The sequence below is a fragment of the Cupressus sempervirens genome, chromosome 9, assembly GCF_028749045.1.
Source record: "Cupressus sempervirens isolate cs-2001-9-10 chromosome 9, ASM2874904v1, whole genome shotgun sequence".
NCBI classification, from domain to species: domain Eukaryota; kingdom Viridiplantae; phylum Streptophyta; class Pinopsida; order Cupressales; family Cupressaceae; genus Cupressus; species Cupressus sempervirens.
Genome location: NC_143126.1, coordinates 426,579,988 through 426,596,072, shown reverse-complemented (window position 1 = coordinate 426,596,072; position 16,085 = coordinate 426,579,988). Strand labels below are relative to the sequence as shown.

The 16,085-nt window shown below is 31.5% G+C and overlaps 1 protein-coding gene across 2 annotated transcripts in view; it reads left to right on the top strand.

The window, feature by feature from the left end:
- The window catches only part of LOC149539118 (uncharacterized), a 50,527-nt gene extending 41,957 nt beyond the window's left edge, over positions 1-8,570 (top strand). Inside the window, exon 4 of one of the 2 annotated variants that reach the window (XM_089800458.1) lies at positions 8,482-8,570. The gene's annotated coding sequence lies outside the window, so the exon portion shown is untranslated. Of the gene's footprint in view, positions 1-8,206 lie in introns of both variants that reach the window. The other variant, XM_089800456.1, reaches the window with a different exon arrangement.
- The last annotated feature ends 7,515 nt before the right edge of the window (positions 8,571-16,085 follow it).

The window sequence follows — 16,085 nt, the reverse complement described above, 5'->3', positions numbered from 1 at the left end:
CGAGGATGCTTTCCACTCTAGAGTTGATCATGTAAAGGATATTCTTCAAATTGAGTCAATGATTTTGTTGATATCAGTCTCTATGTCGTTAGTTTCCTCCTTAGTTTCATCTCTATTTTGATCTAGCTGGTAGAAGCCCTTAGGCTCCTCTTTGTTATCCTCTTTGTTAGGCTCTTAATTTGTTTAACTAAAAATATAAATCAATGTAGAAGGAATAAATATGTAGAGATTTGACCATTTATAAGATACCTATGGTACTGTCTCTATCATCCTTGAGCTCCTTCTAATCCAACTACTCTAAAGTCTCCTTCCTCTCTATATTATCATAATGAAGTCTACCCTCTCAGTTATCTCTATTTTTTGTGCATTAATTTAGGGGGTTAGTAGAGTTTTCATAATAACCACATGGGAAATATTATCCTCATTTTTTACTTTACAATAAACATCATTGTGCTGAAGATTTCTTTTATTATTAGTTTTAATTCATGTATTTCCAAGTTGTTTCTATTGTCCCATCCCTCACATTTTTTCTTAGCACTTTCATCTCCAATTTTTCTTAGGATGGTTTTCATTTCATCATTTGGATTCATGCCATCTTAATTTTCATTACAGCCCTTTAATTTAGAACCCTCTTTGGTTTTTTTTCTCAGTTTTCATGCTAGGTATCAGAGAATTCCTCACTTCTATGCTTCACATTCTTATTTCTTTTACCATTTTTTTATACATTCTCTCCTTCTAGCCTTCTCCTCAAATTTAGAGGAATCCTCCATAGTATAATCATCCTCAAATTGGGAATTTATGTTTTCTTGCTCATGAAAGGAAGACACAAATGATTCTTTTTTTATTTTCTTTTGGAAGTGACGATTCTTCATTATATTGTTGCTTTCCCATGGGGCTTTCCTCTTCAAAATACTCACATTGAGACACATAACTTACTATAATAACATATAGATCAAATTTTTGTTTTTGTTTTGGTGTAGTCTAATTTGTGATATTTCTATTAGGATTTAACTGTGTAATTTTTTTAGTTCAGCTCAAAAATTAAACAATTAAATCTTGATAGCAATATCATACTTTTCCTTACTGTGGAAATCATCTCCTACTAATGAGTCTAATTTATGACTAGAAGTATTAATATTGGTTATTTTTAAAATTAATTTTGTATTTACATTAACAAATTAAAATATGGTAGATGATAGAAAGAACTCCATGTGTATAAACTTTGTTTAACACTTTCAGAATAAATGGAGGTGAAATTGACATGACTTAAAAAGAAATCCAGCTATTACTAATGATATAATAAAAATGTAAAAAAAATTAATATCAATGCTAATGATATTAGGAGTAGAAATGACATTCAATGCTAATTAAAAAATTATTTTATGAAAAAATAATAAGTCTATTGCACTTTTGAAATCAGCAAAGTACTTGTAGTTCGATCTTAATAAATAAAAATGTTTTTTATAGAAAAGAAGAATGATATTGATATAATTTATTCTATTTGAGTTATGAAAATCAATTTAAAGGAAAATAACAAAGGTGGTATGTTTAAAGCTCAAATTAATTATTTTTGACCAATTATATGTATACAAAATAGGTAATATATTTTTAAAAAATTAAAGATACTTACCATATCTATATTGGACTTAAATATTGTGATTGAGCGGAGATTTATGAATGAATAAGATAGAAAGGTTTTTGATGGAAAAATGGATAACTTTTCTCTATTGGATAAATAAAGTATACTTTTTAGTATTTTTCATGAAGTAAATTTTCTCAACATAAAGAGGTAAAATTAGAAAATCTATGATGATTTTAAATTTGATAAGTAGGAGATATTTTCCACAGCAAGTTAAATTGTGATATTTCTACTCAGATTTAACTATGTAGTTTTCTAGTGAAACTCATTGACCCATATATCATGAGTATTGATTCACACATGAATCCATCTCTCATGAGAATAATGGATCACTTAACACTCACTGGATCTAGATGACACTCAGAGAGGTGAAGCATTGGGACTTCACCTCTATGAGCATCACCTAGATCCAATGAGTGCTAAGTGTTCCATTTATTCTCATGAGATATGGATTCGTGTGTGAATCACTACTCATGATATATGGTCAATGAGTTTGACTCAAAAACTACACATTTTAATCTTGCTAGCAATATCATGATTTAAAATTTATCAATTTTAAATACTATTAAACGTTTTTGGTAAATTTGAATTTTTTTTACCCAAAGGTATTAGGAAAGAGAATGTAATTATTAGGAATAATTTATGAGCATCGAGTTTCACTTTGACCTTTTTAGAGATTTGGTCAAAATATCAAATGAATAAAGTGTAACATGATCGTCATGGGGGATATACACATTGTGTGATGGTAGAATTCACAATAATTCCACACTGAGTACTTTCTCTAGTGAGGTAACCAAATCTTTCCCCTTATTTTTATCCAAGGGAGTTCACTTTTCTATTTTACCTCTACTTAACTTTTATGCCCCTTACATTTATGTTGATCTAACTAATTTTTTAGATCATCAATTTACTCATCTAGGAGGATATTATTACACTATTTGGAGCAATATCAATAAGATCAAAAAATATTTCATTCTTATAATTTAGGAGAGAAGAGTCCAAGGAGATACTAGATTTGATAGGGAGATGAGCATCTCTATAAAAACTAAATGCCCACTCTTCTATATTTGGGGCTATAATATTTGATTAAACATGATTGGAAGAATTAGCATATGGAGATGTGTGCATCATGTTTATATTGGCATTGCTTGGGCCTTTATTCTTATATAATATATAGATATGTTCCTCCTTGTTGAGGGAAGACACCTCTAATCCATCTTTTTCTCCAAGTTATCTCTTTCAAACTACAAACTATCAGATTCCTCATGATTTTCTTCATTTTTCTCCCTATAAACAAGGGAAGCAATTTATTTTTCAATTTAGAGGGCATTTTTTAAATTTCTAAATCTCCATAATCTATAAGATAAGACTCTCATGTAATATTGGATATATTTTTAATCATCCAAATGATAATTAATAGTGAAGAGAGGAGGTCAAATCAAGAAGAAGTACACAATTTATGATTGAAATGATAAGAAATATAAATGGATGAGAAATAAAAATATATTGAATCTTCTTTCCAAGGATAAACATTTATTGATTACATGAACATAACCAATAGTGAGATCTTCTTGGTAGAATTCAAAGTATAACAACTTTTTCTCCTCTCCACAAGGTCTTGTCGTTTCCATATTATCACAAAATTCTTCATAGCATTGTCAGAATCATTACCACTCTAAATTATTTAATAATATACTTAGTAACTTCCCTCTTTAACTAAAACTTATACTTGATAATATTCTTCCAATTATTACTAAATGTTTCATTAATAGTGAGTCTAAAATCATGAGGGTATTCATGCAATGGAATAAACTCTCATTTTACAACAACTATCCCAAAATGTCAATGGAAGCCTCTCTATAATCTAAGATGAAATCTTTCAAAAATTAAAAACTAGAAATATAGCAAAATACATGTGCCAAAAATAGTAAAAAATCATGCAAGGTCATCTAGAATATTTTTAAATTAGCATCAAATCTAAATTATAACTACCCATAAGGATACTATAGATGTCTCCTTTAAAAATTAATTATTTCTAATAAATCTTTTGGAAGAGAGTTTTTTCATATCTCTTTCAATTCAAATCACTTTTGACCTTCAAAATTAGAAAAGTAGTCCTTTAAATAATTTTCCTTCTTGATAGATCTAATAGAGTTTACATTCACAAAAAGTATTTATAATATTCTTATTTTCCAATAAAGAAATTGGCTACCATTTAAATATTTAATGAATAGATCCCCTTGAATGCACACATTGTCATAACTAATTGATTTTTCTAGTTTAAGGAAGTGGTGGGAAATAATAGCTTTGGTTGTATGAGTAATCTAGTTTTGTAGTGGCTACCCTTATGTTACATTTTGTTGTCATTGTCAAACTCTTTTCGAGCTAGTTGTATGTTGATGATTAATAGTGTCATTGTTTTGAGATTATCGGATATTGTTTTTTTACATTTAGTTTATTAAATGATGAGATTACTTGGTACTTTATAGTTCATGTATGTATGATGATTATTCAAATGACTTTAGTTATTGATGATGATTAGATAGATGGTTTATTCTATGTGCTTTCTTATGGATACTTATCCCATACTTGCATGTGTATGGTGTGTGTGTTTTTTTTCTTTCTGTATGACATTTCTGATGTGGTTAAGGAAGGGAGTCGTAGTCACCTGCTAGTCAGAATCTACACGATGCACCACTTCTTGCCATTGCCTATTTAGCTTAGTATATATTTTGCTTGTACATGCATGAATTTTATGCAGGTTGCAGGTATCGGGTATCAACTTCCCTGAATTACCAAGATGAGCGTACCCTATCACATTATCTCAATGGTAAGAGAGGGGAGATAAATTTTCAAGTCCAAATCCCAACCCTTTAAGCCATTTGTTCCAATTGAAAATTAGGACAAGTATCTGAGTCAAGTACCCTTTGAATATGTCGGATGACGTAATTCATGATATTAGCCCTTTTGGTTTGATTTTGTATGTGTTTTTCTATGATGGGTTTTTGTATTTTACTTTATGAGTCTTTGGTGTATTTTCTATTAATTAAGCCTAATTAAAAGATTTAATTCATGGTTTAATTTAATGGAAAATTAATATGATATTTTAATATTTATTTTATTTAATTAATTGGAAAATTAATTAAATAAAAGGAATTAATTTGGAGATAAAAGTTATAAATTTAAATTTGGAATGTGACAATATTTATTTTAATAATTAGAGTTCATTTTTAAATAAATGCTAAATATTTATATATTTTAGCAATTAAGTTTCAAAAATGAATTTAAAAGTGGAAAATATATTAAAATTATAAAAGATTCTAGATTGCATGATGTGTGCATGTGATTAAAATATAAATATATTAAGATAAAACAAGTGGATTTATTAAAGTGAGTGCATGAGATATAAAAATTAGCAAATTAAATTGAAAAGTGTAAAGAGAATATTAAATATAGAAATTTAATTAAATAAATTAGGGTGCATTATTTTAATATTTATTCACATGGGAGTATGTGAACTCTTGTGAGTTGTCATGTTGACAACACAAGAGTTCGCACTCTAATTATGCACGTGTTGTCTACACTTAGGAGTTAGCACATTATTTGAGCACATGGTGTCTACAACATTCTAGAGACTTCATCATGTATATCTTCTTGTTGTGAAAGTTATGTGCTTAGTTGTCATGCTTATCTCCTAGTTCTTTCTAGACACATTTTAGATGCATCTTAGAGGCCTTTATATAGAGGCTCTCCTAGTGTGTATGGACAAGCTTACATGCATTCGAGAAGCTCATATGCTTCTACATGCCCATATGCTTCTACAAGCACTTCTAGTCACATGGGGGTTTCGATTGGTTGATTCTTGGAGGAATGGTGAATGTTGAAGAAGGAAGGGATTTTTCTATGGACTTTTGAGGCATAGCAAATTAGCATCAGTATCCAGGTGCACTTGTGATTTTTGCATATTCCATTTGCACTCTTTCTCTTCTTGTCTTCATCGTGTCTATTATATGTGTCTGAATATACTCTATGAACGAATCTTCAATCTTGAAATTGGAATCTAGATATGTATGTTAATTTTTATTTGGCTGCAAAGAAAACATTAGGAAACCCTAGTTTTATTTATGAAGGAAATTCATCACAAACTGCCCTGTCACTGTCCCTTACATAGACCTAAACTCAAAAATTCAGAACTTTTTACCTTTACCAAATTTATTCAATCGCTCTAGTCAGATTTGGTGCAACTTGGCCCTCTCCAACATATTTCAAATTCGGCCCGATCCAACAATTCATTAAGGAGATATGGCCCTCGTACTGGGATTGTTTTATTCAATGACAATAATTCCTCCATTTTCCATAACTAGGAGTTCTTTGTGCTTAAACTTCACAAAAATAATCTATCAAAGCATGGAATGAAATAAAAACTAAGCCAACATAGATCTAAGACATTTATACTCAAGATTTTATCCAAATGAGAAGTCTTTTCAGTACCAAAAGTAGACTGTGCCCTTACGGCAACAAGCTAGGATTTTGCAAAGAATTTAATTAAGATTAGTTAATAGTAGAAGAAGTGTAATTAATTATTAGTCAATTTAAGTAAATGAATTTTTAAATGAGGGAAAATTAAAAGAAAAGAAATATTAATATAAGCATTTAGTGGAACTATATAATTATTGCATTATTAATGAGATTGATTTTAATAAGGTTGACGGTTACTTTATTTAAAGTTAATGAAGATTATTTCAAATAAATGATTGTCCTTGGAGTGTTGTTAAGGAAATTATAAACTAATTATTAAAAGATGTTAAGTACTATTCTAATGATTTAGATAATGGGAATCGTTTCTTAGAACTAAGGGAGTTTTTTATTGATTTTAGTAAAATGATTTTATTAGAAGCCAATAGAAACTAGTTTAATGATTTAGATAAGTAAGCTATTATCTTCTAAATTATTTTAGAAAATCATTTTAAAACAATGAAGGGATAATTCTATGTTTTATTCAAAAAATAAATGGGTTGAGTTGTAGATTAAATGAAGAATCTTATACATTTGAAATGTACTTAAAATGAAACCTAAAACCTAATATTTGGCTTAACCATGTGATTGCGAAAGCAAACTAAAATATGTGTTTGCATCTTGTTCTTTATGCTATCCATGTTTGGGGTTTGGGTGGTACTAGAGTGTTGACCAGTTAGGATGTCTACCAGAGGCTTGAGAGTTATGCGAATGTGATGGCATGTTGATGTTATTTGGTCTCGATTCTTTTAAAACCCAACCATGGTAATGTGATGGCATGCTCTATGAGATGTTTGTATTTACTGATTGCTATTACTTTCTATTCTTCTTGTGTGAAGCTGAGGTGTAAGTATTTGAGACACTTGACCTGACCATTTTTGAATCATCGATCAGTTATACTTGGGTTGCTTTCCAGTCACCTTAATGGGACTAAAGTTTTTGTTTTGATCTTGATGATGTCATTTTGTGACATGTTTTGACTTGACCATTTTTGGAGTCTTCGATCAGTATTACTTTGAGATACTTTTTGGTTGCTTATTGAGAACCAATGGATATTGTGATTATCAGTGGTACCTTCAGTTGCCAATAGAGAACTATTGTGGTCATGATTATTAATGGATGCTTTTCAGTTGATCATGGAGATTTGATGCTTTTATTGTGGATTATCTTTTGGTATTTTTCCAATTGCTTTTATAGGACTGCGGTGATTTTTTGATTTATGATTCCATGATCTTAGGGTAGGTTATCTACTTGTAGTGTCGAGAAGTGGCTTGCAATGGGGGCCAAGGCCCTAAGTGGCTGCCAAGGTAACTCATTGTAAGTTGTTTTAATAAGTGAAAATATTTACACTAAATGGGGATTAAATGAACCTAATAAGATAATTGTTTGTTCTCACCCATGCCTTGAGTGCTATTACAAACTAAGATTGGAGTAGAGAGAACACTTGGTTGCGACCTTGCATTCCGTAGTATGCCTCATCAGTATGAGAGGATATTAGTGGTTGCATAGGGATCACTAGGGGGCCATGGTCTATTGAGAGACTACCAGGGTAACTCTAGCATGATCCATGCGATGACACTTTTTTGCTTGCATAGTAGGTTTCCTACATGTCTTTGTGTGCCTCTGGGATTAGATGTTGATCTATGTGTTGGAACCATTGAGCTATCATACTTTAAGGATTCCTAGACTTAGAGAGAATTTGTGCTATGTGATTGATAGCTTGTTTGGGACTTGAGACTATCTCCTCAGCATGGTGGGAGTGGGCCATTTAGGTCCTACATGGTTAGGTGGTAGTGCTTTTTCACTCTTATCATTTGAGATCCATCTGAGACACCGTGGCTGATGCATTCTTGATTATAATGGTGGACATGTATGCTTACATTGGTGATTAGCGTATGGTAGATGATGTTATTTACTTATCTTATGCCTTGTTTTGCATGATTAGATTTCTGATGCATATGTTGTAGCATGTCAGATTGCTTTATACATATGATGTAGTATGTTTTAGGAGTGACATTACTACTATGTTAATACTGATGATCTCTTTGGTAGCTTGGGATGTTATGCATGGAGGGATGGCTAGGACCCACGATGGTCTAATGATGCTATTTACAGTTGGGAGGAACCGTGCACTTAGTTAATTGTGTTTTATGATATATGGTTATCTTTTACAATGGATGTTTATATCTTCTATGATGATGTATCATGTATGGAATTTGGTTTCATTTACTTTATTGCACTTGCATCATGGATTAGAATACGATGATGTACTTCATTTTCACACATGTATATTCTTTTAATCCTTTCGTATCCTGTGTCATGTACAGTGGATGATTGAGCATTCCGAATTTAATTGCCAAGAGGCATTTAGAACAAATGTGTAATATGGACATTGGAATTTATATTTATTCTTTCATGTGGATGTGGCAGTGCTTTGACTTAGTATTAATTAGATCAAATGTGACTCAATGTCTTAGGATCCTTAAGGAATGTAACCTGTTATGTATGCTTTAGTTGTATGTATGTTATTGCTTCAGCTATTATGTGTTGATGTCAATGTTTTATCCTTCATTATTAAAAAAAGAATTGTTTGGCAAACTTAGTAAAATTTTAGGTTAATTTTTTTGGATCCCTTGGTGGGGCATTACAAGTTTCCTTAAGGAAGTGCCTTTACTATGACTAACCCACCATGTCTATTTCTCAAAAGTTTTTCACACAAAACCCCACCACAGTTACCCTTACCACCACCTCAAAAAAAAATTTCATTTAGCAAATTCCACCATAAGCGGTAAAAACCATCTTAGGAAACCCTATTATTCATGGATTTTCAAATATGAATGAAAAATGATGTAGGAGATAAATATTATAAGGATATGCAATAAAATGTTGGGTGATGGAAATATCCAATAGGAGAAGAGTTGATGGATATTTCTAAAAATAGATAATTGGCACCCCAAAGATCAAAGAAGAGATCTAAACATCATGAACACAAGAAAAATTCATAATCAAGTCTCCCATGATCTCTAAATCTTCACACCAAAACAAGCATCTATTGGTTAAAGTAAAGCCTCTCCTATAAAAAGTTATAAAGTGAGAATTATGTTCTCAAGGAAGACCAAAACAAGATGTTGCCCCATGTTTACTAAATCTATAGTAAGATTATCATCCATTATTTTCAATGAATAAAACTTTTAAAAAATCATGATTATATTGACTTAAAAAAATATTCCATACAAAAATGAAAAGTAGCATAGGAATGGAAAAAATGTAGTATCACTAAACAAACCAAATAGTAAGGGAAACCATAAATACACTCAAATAAAATGCATATGAGCTATTGGAGACGATACCTTAAAATTTTCCAAGAGAGATTTGTTATGTTGTAGTTAATAGAAAGAAATGACATATATTTAAAATTATGTACAAATTTAAAATAAAAGATAATGCAAAACAAAAAGGGAAGATGAGGAAAGAAAATATTATCTTTAAGTTTTTTATTTTTATTTTGACTTTTTCTCTAATTTATATTACAATTAATTTTTTTCTCTTACTGGACAACTAATTTAGATGCTTAATTCTTAATACTAAATATTGAATAGGGTTTACAAACTGACATGGATAGTTAATACTTAACTAATAAAAGAGCTTAGACAAGTTCTTAGATTTATTCTCATATTTAAAAAAATCTTATTTGAAATATTTAAGAAATAAAATTCATTAAATTTATAAACTCATATAATAAAATAGAAATTATTACCAAAGTTCATGTTACAACTTTTTAAAACTTAGAAATTTTTATATCCTAACATTTAACTATTACCAACATGTCAAATTTAATGATTTCAAACACCTTTCTTTCACATATTGAATATAACATATAAGAGTTCTTTTATTCAACAAGTACTATGAAGTATCTTGATTTTTTCCTTACCACTCCTAAAATTGTCACCCACACACAATAATGAAAATATTCACAAATCTTCATCAGAAAATTTTATATTGACATCTAACAATACAACTATACTTTGCACAAAGACATATTTCAATGACAATGAAATATAATTCTATTGATGTTTTAACACACAAAAATTTAACATTTATGAATCCAAACGTTATTTGAAAATATTATTAGATTACGCCTAATCGAAGCTAGAATCCAAATTCCCTACAACACGAAATCTGGTAGATGAGCATTTATCTCGCTATTTGTCATTTTCTCCATGCGCCCACTTTTTCGTCTTTATCAATGGTTGGCCTCCTACGATGAATGTTGCACACACAACGTGTTTCCCACTACTCTGTTTTTATATCGCGAATTTGTTGAACGCCACCATACGCATTGATGATTGTGGAAGAAAACTAGAGTTGATTTTCCACTGTTTGCTGTGTGAATAGGATAAAATTTCTATTCATGACATGATGTTCGTTGACGCTAAAGTTTGTTGGCACCATATTTTAAAAGTTAAACCTAATGGTAAACTCCAGTCGCCAGGAAGATAATGTAGATAACAATATCGCTTTTGGATAAATCAAGGATCGGGATTTCTTTTGATTACGCATTTAAATATTTTAGGCATCGTTATTGTGAAAAGGATTCGAACTAAATACTTTGTGTTTCTTCAGATTGACATTCTACTTCCTTTGATAATCGCATCACGGATTTTTAAACGAGTCTTAATCTGACATAAAAGTTGCTTATCTTAACACAACTGGAATCATTAGTACCCACCCGTACGAATGATTTAAATGTCTACCTCCAATCAACATCAAATTCAAATTTAGAGGAGTCGAGTTGGGTTTGTCCCGATTAGTCCGTAATTATTCTTTCTTATCTACTTATCTTGTTTTTGATGATGCATCATAAGATAGTGGATCATGAAATTTCATCTGGATGGCGAGACAAGAAATTTGATGGTAATTATAGAAGCTCGCACAATAAAAACCAAAGATCCGATATTAAGAACGCTTTTGATTTTATTTTAATATTCAGACTGTCCTATCTAAAGCAGAAATATAATATTCTGCACACAAAATGAAAGAAACAGAGCCGCGGAGAAATAGGTATGCTGAAAATAAAACTCTTTAGACGTTCAAATTGAATATGATTTTAGGCGTGCTGTAAAATCACGGTGTAAGATGCTTCATGTGTCCTATCAGTCCGTCAGCTTTGAATAATTTCGTTGAATTCTAGACTATCAGATGACGCCATTCTTAGACACGTGGACAACCACTTCACGTTTTTGTAACCTCATTAAAAAAATTAATCGGTTTGGAAATACCTACCCCTTACAAACAACATAAATCAGCTGTTGGTATTTTCAAAGGTTGCAATACCTACGCCTTCCAAACAACATAAACCTGCTGTTGACATTTTCAAAGGTTGGAAGGATTACATCTATAATGTTATATATATTAAATGTTGTTAGTGTATTTTTGTTGTGTAAATTATTATTATAATTTGTAATTTTAATATACTATAATTTGTATTTTTAATAAAATTTGTTAGATACACTATTAAGTAATTTTATATAAAATATTAAGCCTTATAATTAAACACAAATATTAATAACTAGAACCATCTTTGAGATTTTTTCTAGAACTAGCATAAAGAAGGTTTATATGCTCATTCATCTTCCTATGTTATCTTTAGAAATGGAACTTATATTTATGCAACTTCATGAGCATAAGCCCACCATAATTTAAACAAAAATTGATTCCTTTCGTTTTGCAAGACAGATGTGCCTTACTTGCTCCATGATCTACAATTTTCTATTCATTCCATAGTTGTCTTTGTTTAGATATTTAATGTGTTCTATTGAGAGGATTATTATTCTATTAATTAATTAAATTATTTTCATATAAATAGTTTAAGGTAGAAGTTTTATAAGAAAAAAAATATTTTAAAAAATGATAATTAGACAATGTAAAGGAGCAATTGCGCATGATAAGAGATATTGGTGGGTCCTAATGTTTGAAAAATTCAATATATGTTGAAATAGAATATTATTTTATAATATTTTTATAGATTAATAAGTCATTATGCATAGATGGATCTCTCTCCAAATCCCTATTACAAAGTTTGTGTTACTTCTAGGTAAGTGGTGAGATAAATTTCAATAGAGAGAAGGAAAAGCATTTGTTGGATCATATGCAACAACCTGTCTCCTCTATCATCCAAGTGTGATTGAGGATGTAAAGAGAATATGGAGGCACTAGATTTTGAGCAGGATAGAAAACATAGTTGTGTTGGTTAAGGCAATAGTTAAATAAAATTATGAATAATGAATTATATTTTTACAAACTATGAAAAATAGAAGTAAAAAATTATTCAAATATAAGCTAAACATATTTAGATCTCGAAAAAATAATGTGAACGGGATGATTTTAACTATGATTAATTAGAGTGGTCTACCACAATGTTTGTGAAGTAAGCATTAGCCTATTTATCTATCTTCAATTTTTTTGACACCAAACCAAAAAAATCATGTATCACTTCCTGCTCTCCACATGTTTTTTGATGTATTTATACAACAATCAAAAGAGGGGGGTTGATCCCATGGTATAGAGTGCTAGAGGCCAAATGGTAGTTACCCCTACTATCTAACCAATTCCTTTTCTAGACATTAAAAAAAAAAATCTTAACATTTAACCCCATAGCATTAACCTTCAAAACAATAGCATCCACTATATTGCCCTTAACATTAATACTATGCCAAAAAATATTCTAACAACCAATATTATAAACACTTCTTATAACATGATTGATATCCATAACAACTAAAAATGCCTCCAAGGGCACAAAGTTCATAGTTTTAACCATAACATTGAACAAAATAAAATAAAATAAAATAAAGCATAGGGGCTACCTCCCCTCCTCCTCCTCCTTTTTATTAGGATCCTACATCGTCAATTTCTCTACCTCTAATTGACAAGTTTATCCTAAAGATTCTTGGGCTAATCATCCACCAACAAGCTATAGCAGGAGTGAGTGATCTCACTCTCCTTTTTTTTGTGCTTCTCATCCTTGTTTAACTGCAAAAAATAAAGAGTGGTTGCTACCAAGTGCATGAATTTAGTAGAAAGATCTACTCTAGATTAAACCTTTTGGCACAAGGATTCCTTATTATCAGCCAGGTTATGTATCAAATTCTCTAGTGTGTCCAATTGGGGTTTACTCTGATCCTACTCATGGCTATGATGCCCCTTCTTCCCCCTACTTTCAGCTACATTCTTTATTAGGGATTTGATATCTTCCCCTAAGATTTTATCCATAGAAATATTGGTTTCAAAGGTATCTAAAATGTGAGATCGGCTTGGAACCTCCTTATCCCTTAAACTAGTATCCATGACCTTCATCTTTCTTTTGGTGGGTCTCCTTTCACTTTCTGTGGACTTGGAACTCACCTCTTACTTGGGGGGTATCTTAAAGTTTTCCATTTTAAGCCTTTTGTTGGACCTCCTCACAGTTTCATTACTCTACCTAGTATCAGTGATAGAGTCAATAATGCTCTAGAGTCAAGGGAGACTTGGGGAGTAACAGTGGCAAGAGGGTTAACTAGAAGAGGTGGGTTGACAGAAAGTCAAGGAACTTGTAAAGTTTGAATACGAAGGCTTGGTGCAGAATATAAAAGAATCTTCCTTCCTCCCTCTTTTTCCTAACATCAAACACAATGTCCTCCATTGAATGAGAAATAAGGTGTGAGAAGGAAATCAGGTCCTAGTTCCTAAAATGGTTTAGAATAGGAAACTGGTAATAATACAACACTCGATGCCGATCTTTGAGAGTTATGTAGTGCATAACGGTATAGCATACAATGTCCCAAGGTTTGGGTAGGTACTCCATTGAAAAAAAACCCATGTGAACAAGCTCCTCTTTAGGATGGAAGAATTTTCTCAAGCTCATTTCTTTAGAAACCCTAGCCTACTTGCACTAACTCCTGCCTTCAAGAGACATCTCACCAACTATCACAATGAGTTCCTCCATCATTTCAAACATCACCTTATTAGTGTTCACCTTCCTATTATTCTAGGTGTTGATGAATTATATCGACACATTCTCATCATGCCATTCAATGCATTGCATGAATGACAACAAACCAAATTCACATAGATAAGCTCTTACCTCCTCACTATCCCCAATATAGTCTTCATCCTATCTAGTTCAATGCAATCATTGACACCCATGTCTTCACCAAGTTCAATCACCAAATTTGATATCTCGTTTTTGGATAGAACTCGAAAGCCAAGATAGTTTAAAGATATAATAATGAATCTAAGAAAGAAATCAATTGCCATAATAAAATGACAAGGCTTCACATACTCCAATCCCCATCCATCTTGAGCATGTGCTAATGGTACCTTTTTGATCAATGTTAACTATTGTCAATACTGCATTGAGTGTGGCATAAGGGAACTACCGTTATTATTTTACAGATCTCCCAACTTTGGTCTATTTATCATCATGACTAAATTTGTGTGGATCATCCTGTCACCATATCACTTAATGCTTATGGTGGGGGAACACCAAATTAAAATAAACACAAAATCTTTCAAAATATTCTCAATTTTATGATTTTTCACTCTTGGGTTCTTGCACTCACCTAGATCCACTTCATTACTCCATTTGTTGTAATTCATTAAATTGCACCACATAGAAAATGTTCACTTTCTACAATAATTTGTGTGGATGGTAGTGTTTAGCTGACATCATCCAATTCCTTTATTCCTTCAAGGTTATGACCCACTTTGGCCAAGTCATCCACAACTTTGTTGCCTTCCCACTATATGTGCTCCATGTAGACTTCAAGTACCCCATTCAATAGGTTGTCGATTTCCTTTATTGCTTCTTTTGTCTTTTAGTTACACCTATCAACTCCATCCTTTACAACATTAATAATCAAAATTGAATCTCCCTTAATAACCAATTTATGAATTCTTCTAGCTCTCGCCATCCTCATTCCCCATAATAGGGCCAAGGCTTCTACTTCATTGTTTGTCACACCCCCTCATAGTTCCCAGCATTGGAAACCACCATCTTACATGTATTATCTTGAACAACACCTCTAGTTGGTGTCCTCCCAGTAATGGCTAACCCATTAAAGTTGAGTTTCAACCAATCTTCCAGGGGGGGTGCCAAACCACTTTATGTCTAGTAGTAACTTTAGAGTTGTCAAATCTTTCCACCTTCAGACTTAGGTCCCAAGAATTAGCCACACCCCATGCCACATCCCACTACATTCTTTTAGTATCCTGATAACTAGTTGAGCCACCACCTTTCTAGGAGAAGCCTTTTCTTGGAACATGTGATTATTTCATTCCTTTTGAATTTTCCACACCACATAAGGGGGAATGACTCTCCAAAAGTTTTTGAGGTATGGGTGGTTAGAGTGACCATCTCAATTAACAAATTGGTGGAGTTTCTTATTGAAGCACCACTGAATATCAATAAAATAGGGGAACATGTGCTCTTCTACTTTATTGTTTAAATCTATACTAACATGTAAATTTACAATGTCAGAGGGCTAGGTCACATGAGATAACTTTTGTATTTTAAGAAAAACACTTTCACTTCCTTTTCTCATTGATAATAATATGCAATCATCCTTGTAAGCTGACCATATAGCGAATATTTTTGCATCATCAAACTGTTCAAAGAGCCAAATGTAAATCCTTTTTGTATTTATTTCTTGTTATGATTTAAGTCCTAGATGAAGCTGTCTACAGTTATCTCTCTCAATTTATTACATATGAATCCTGTTCAAGATTAGTTGATTCACTTAGTCATATTTTCTATTCAAATCAGTAATTGTATCCCTTGAATATGTTGAATGATAAATTAGACCCAAGAAAACTGAATGTTGCATATGGTATTAGAGCACTGGGTTCAACACTAAAACCTTGGGTCCAACACTATTTCTAAGAAACTAAAAAT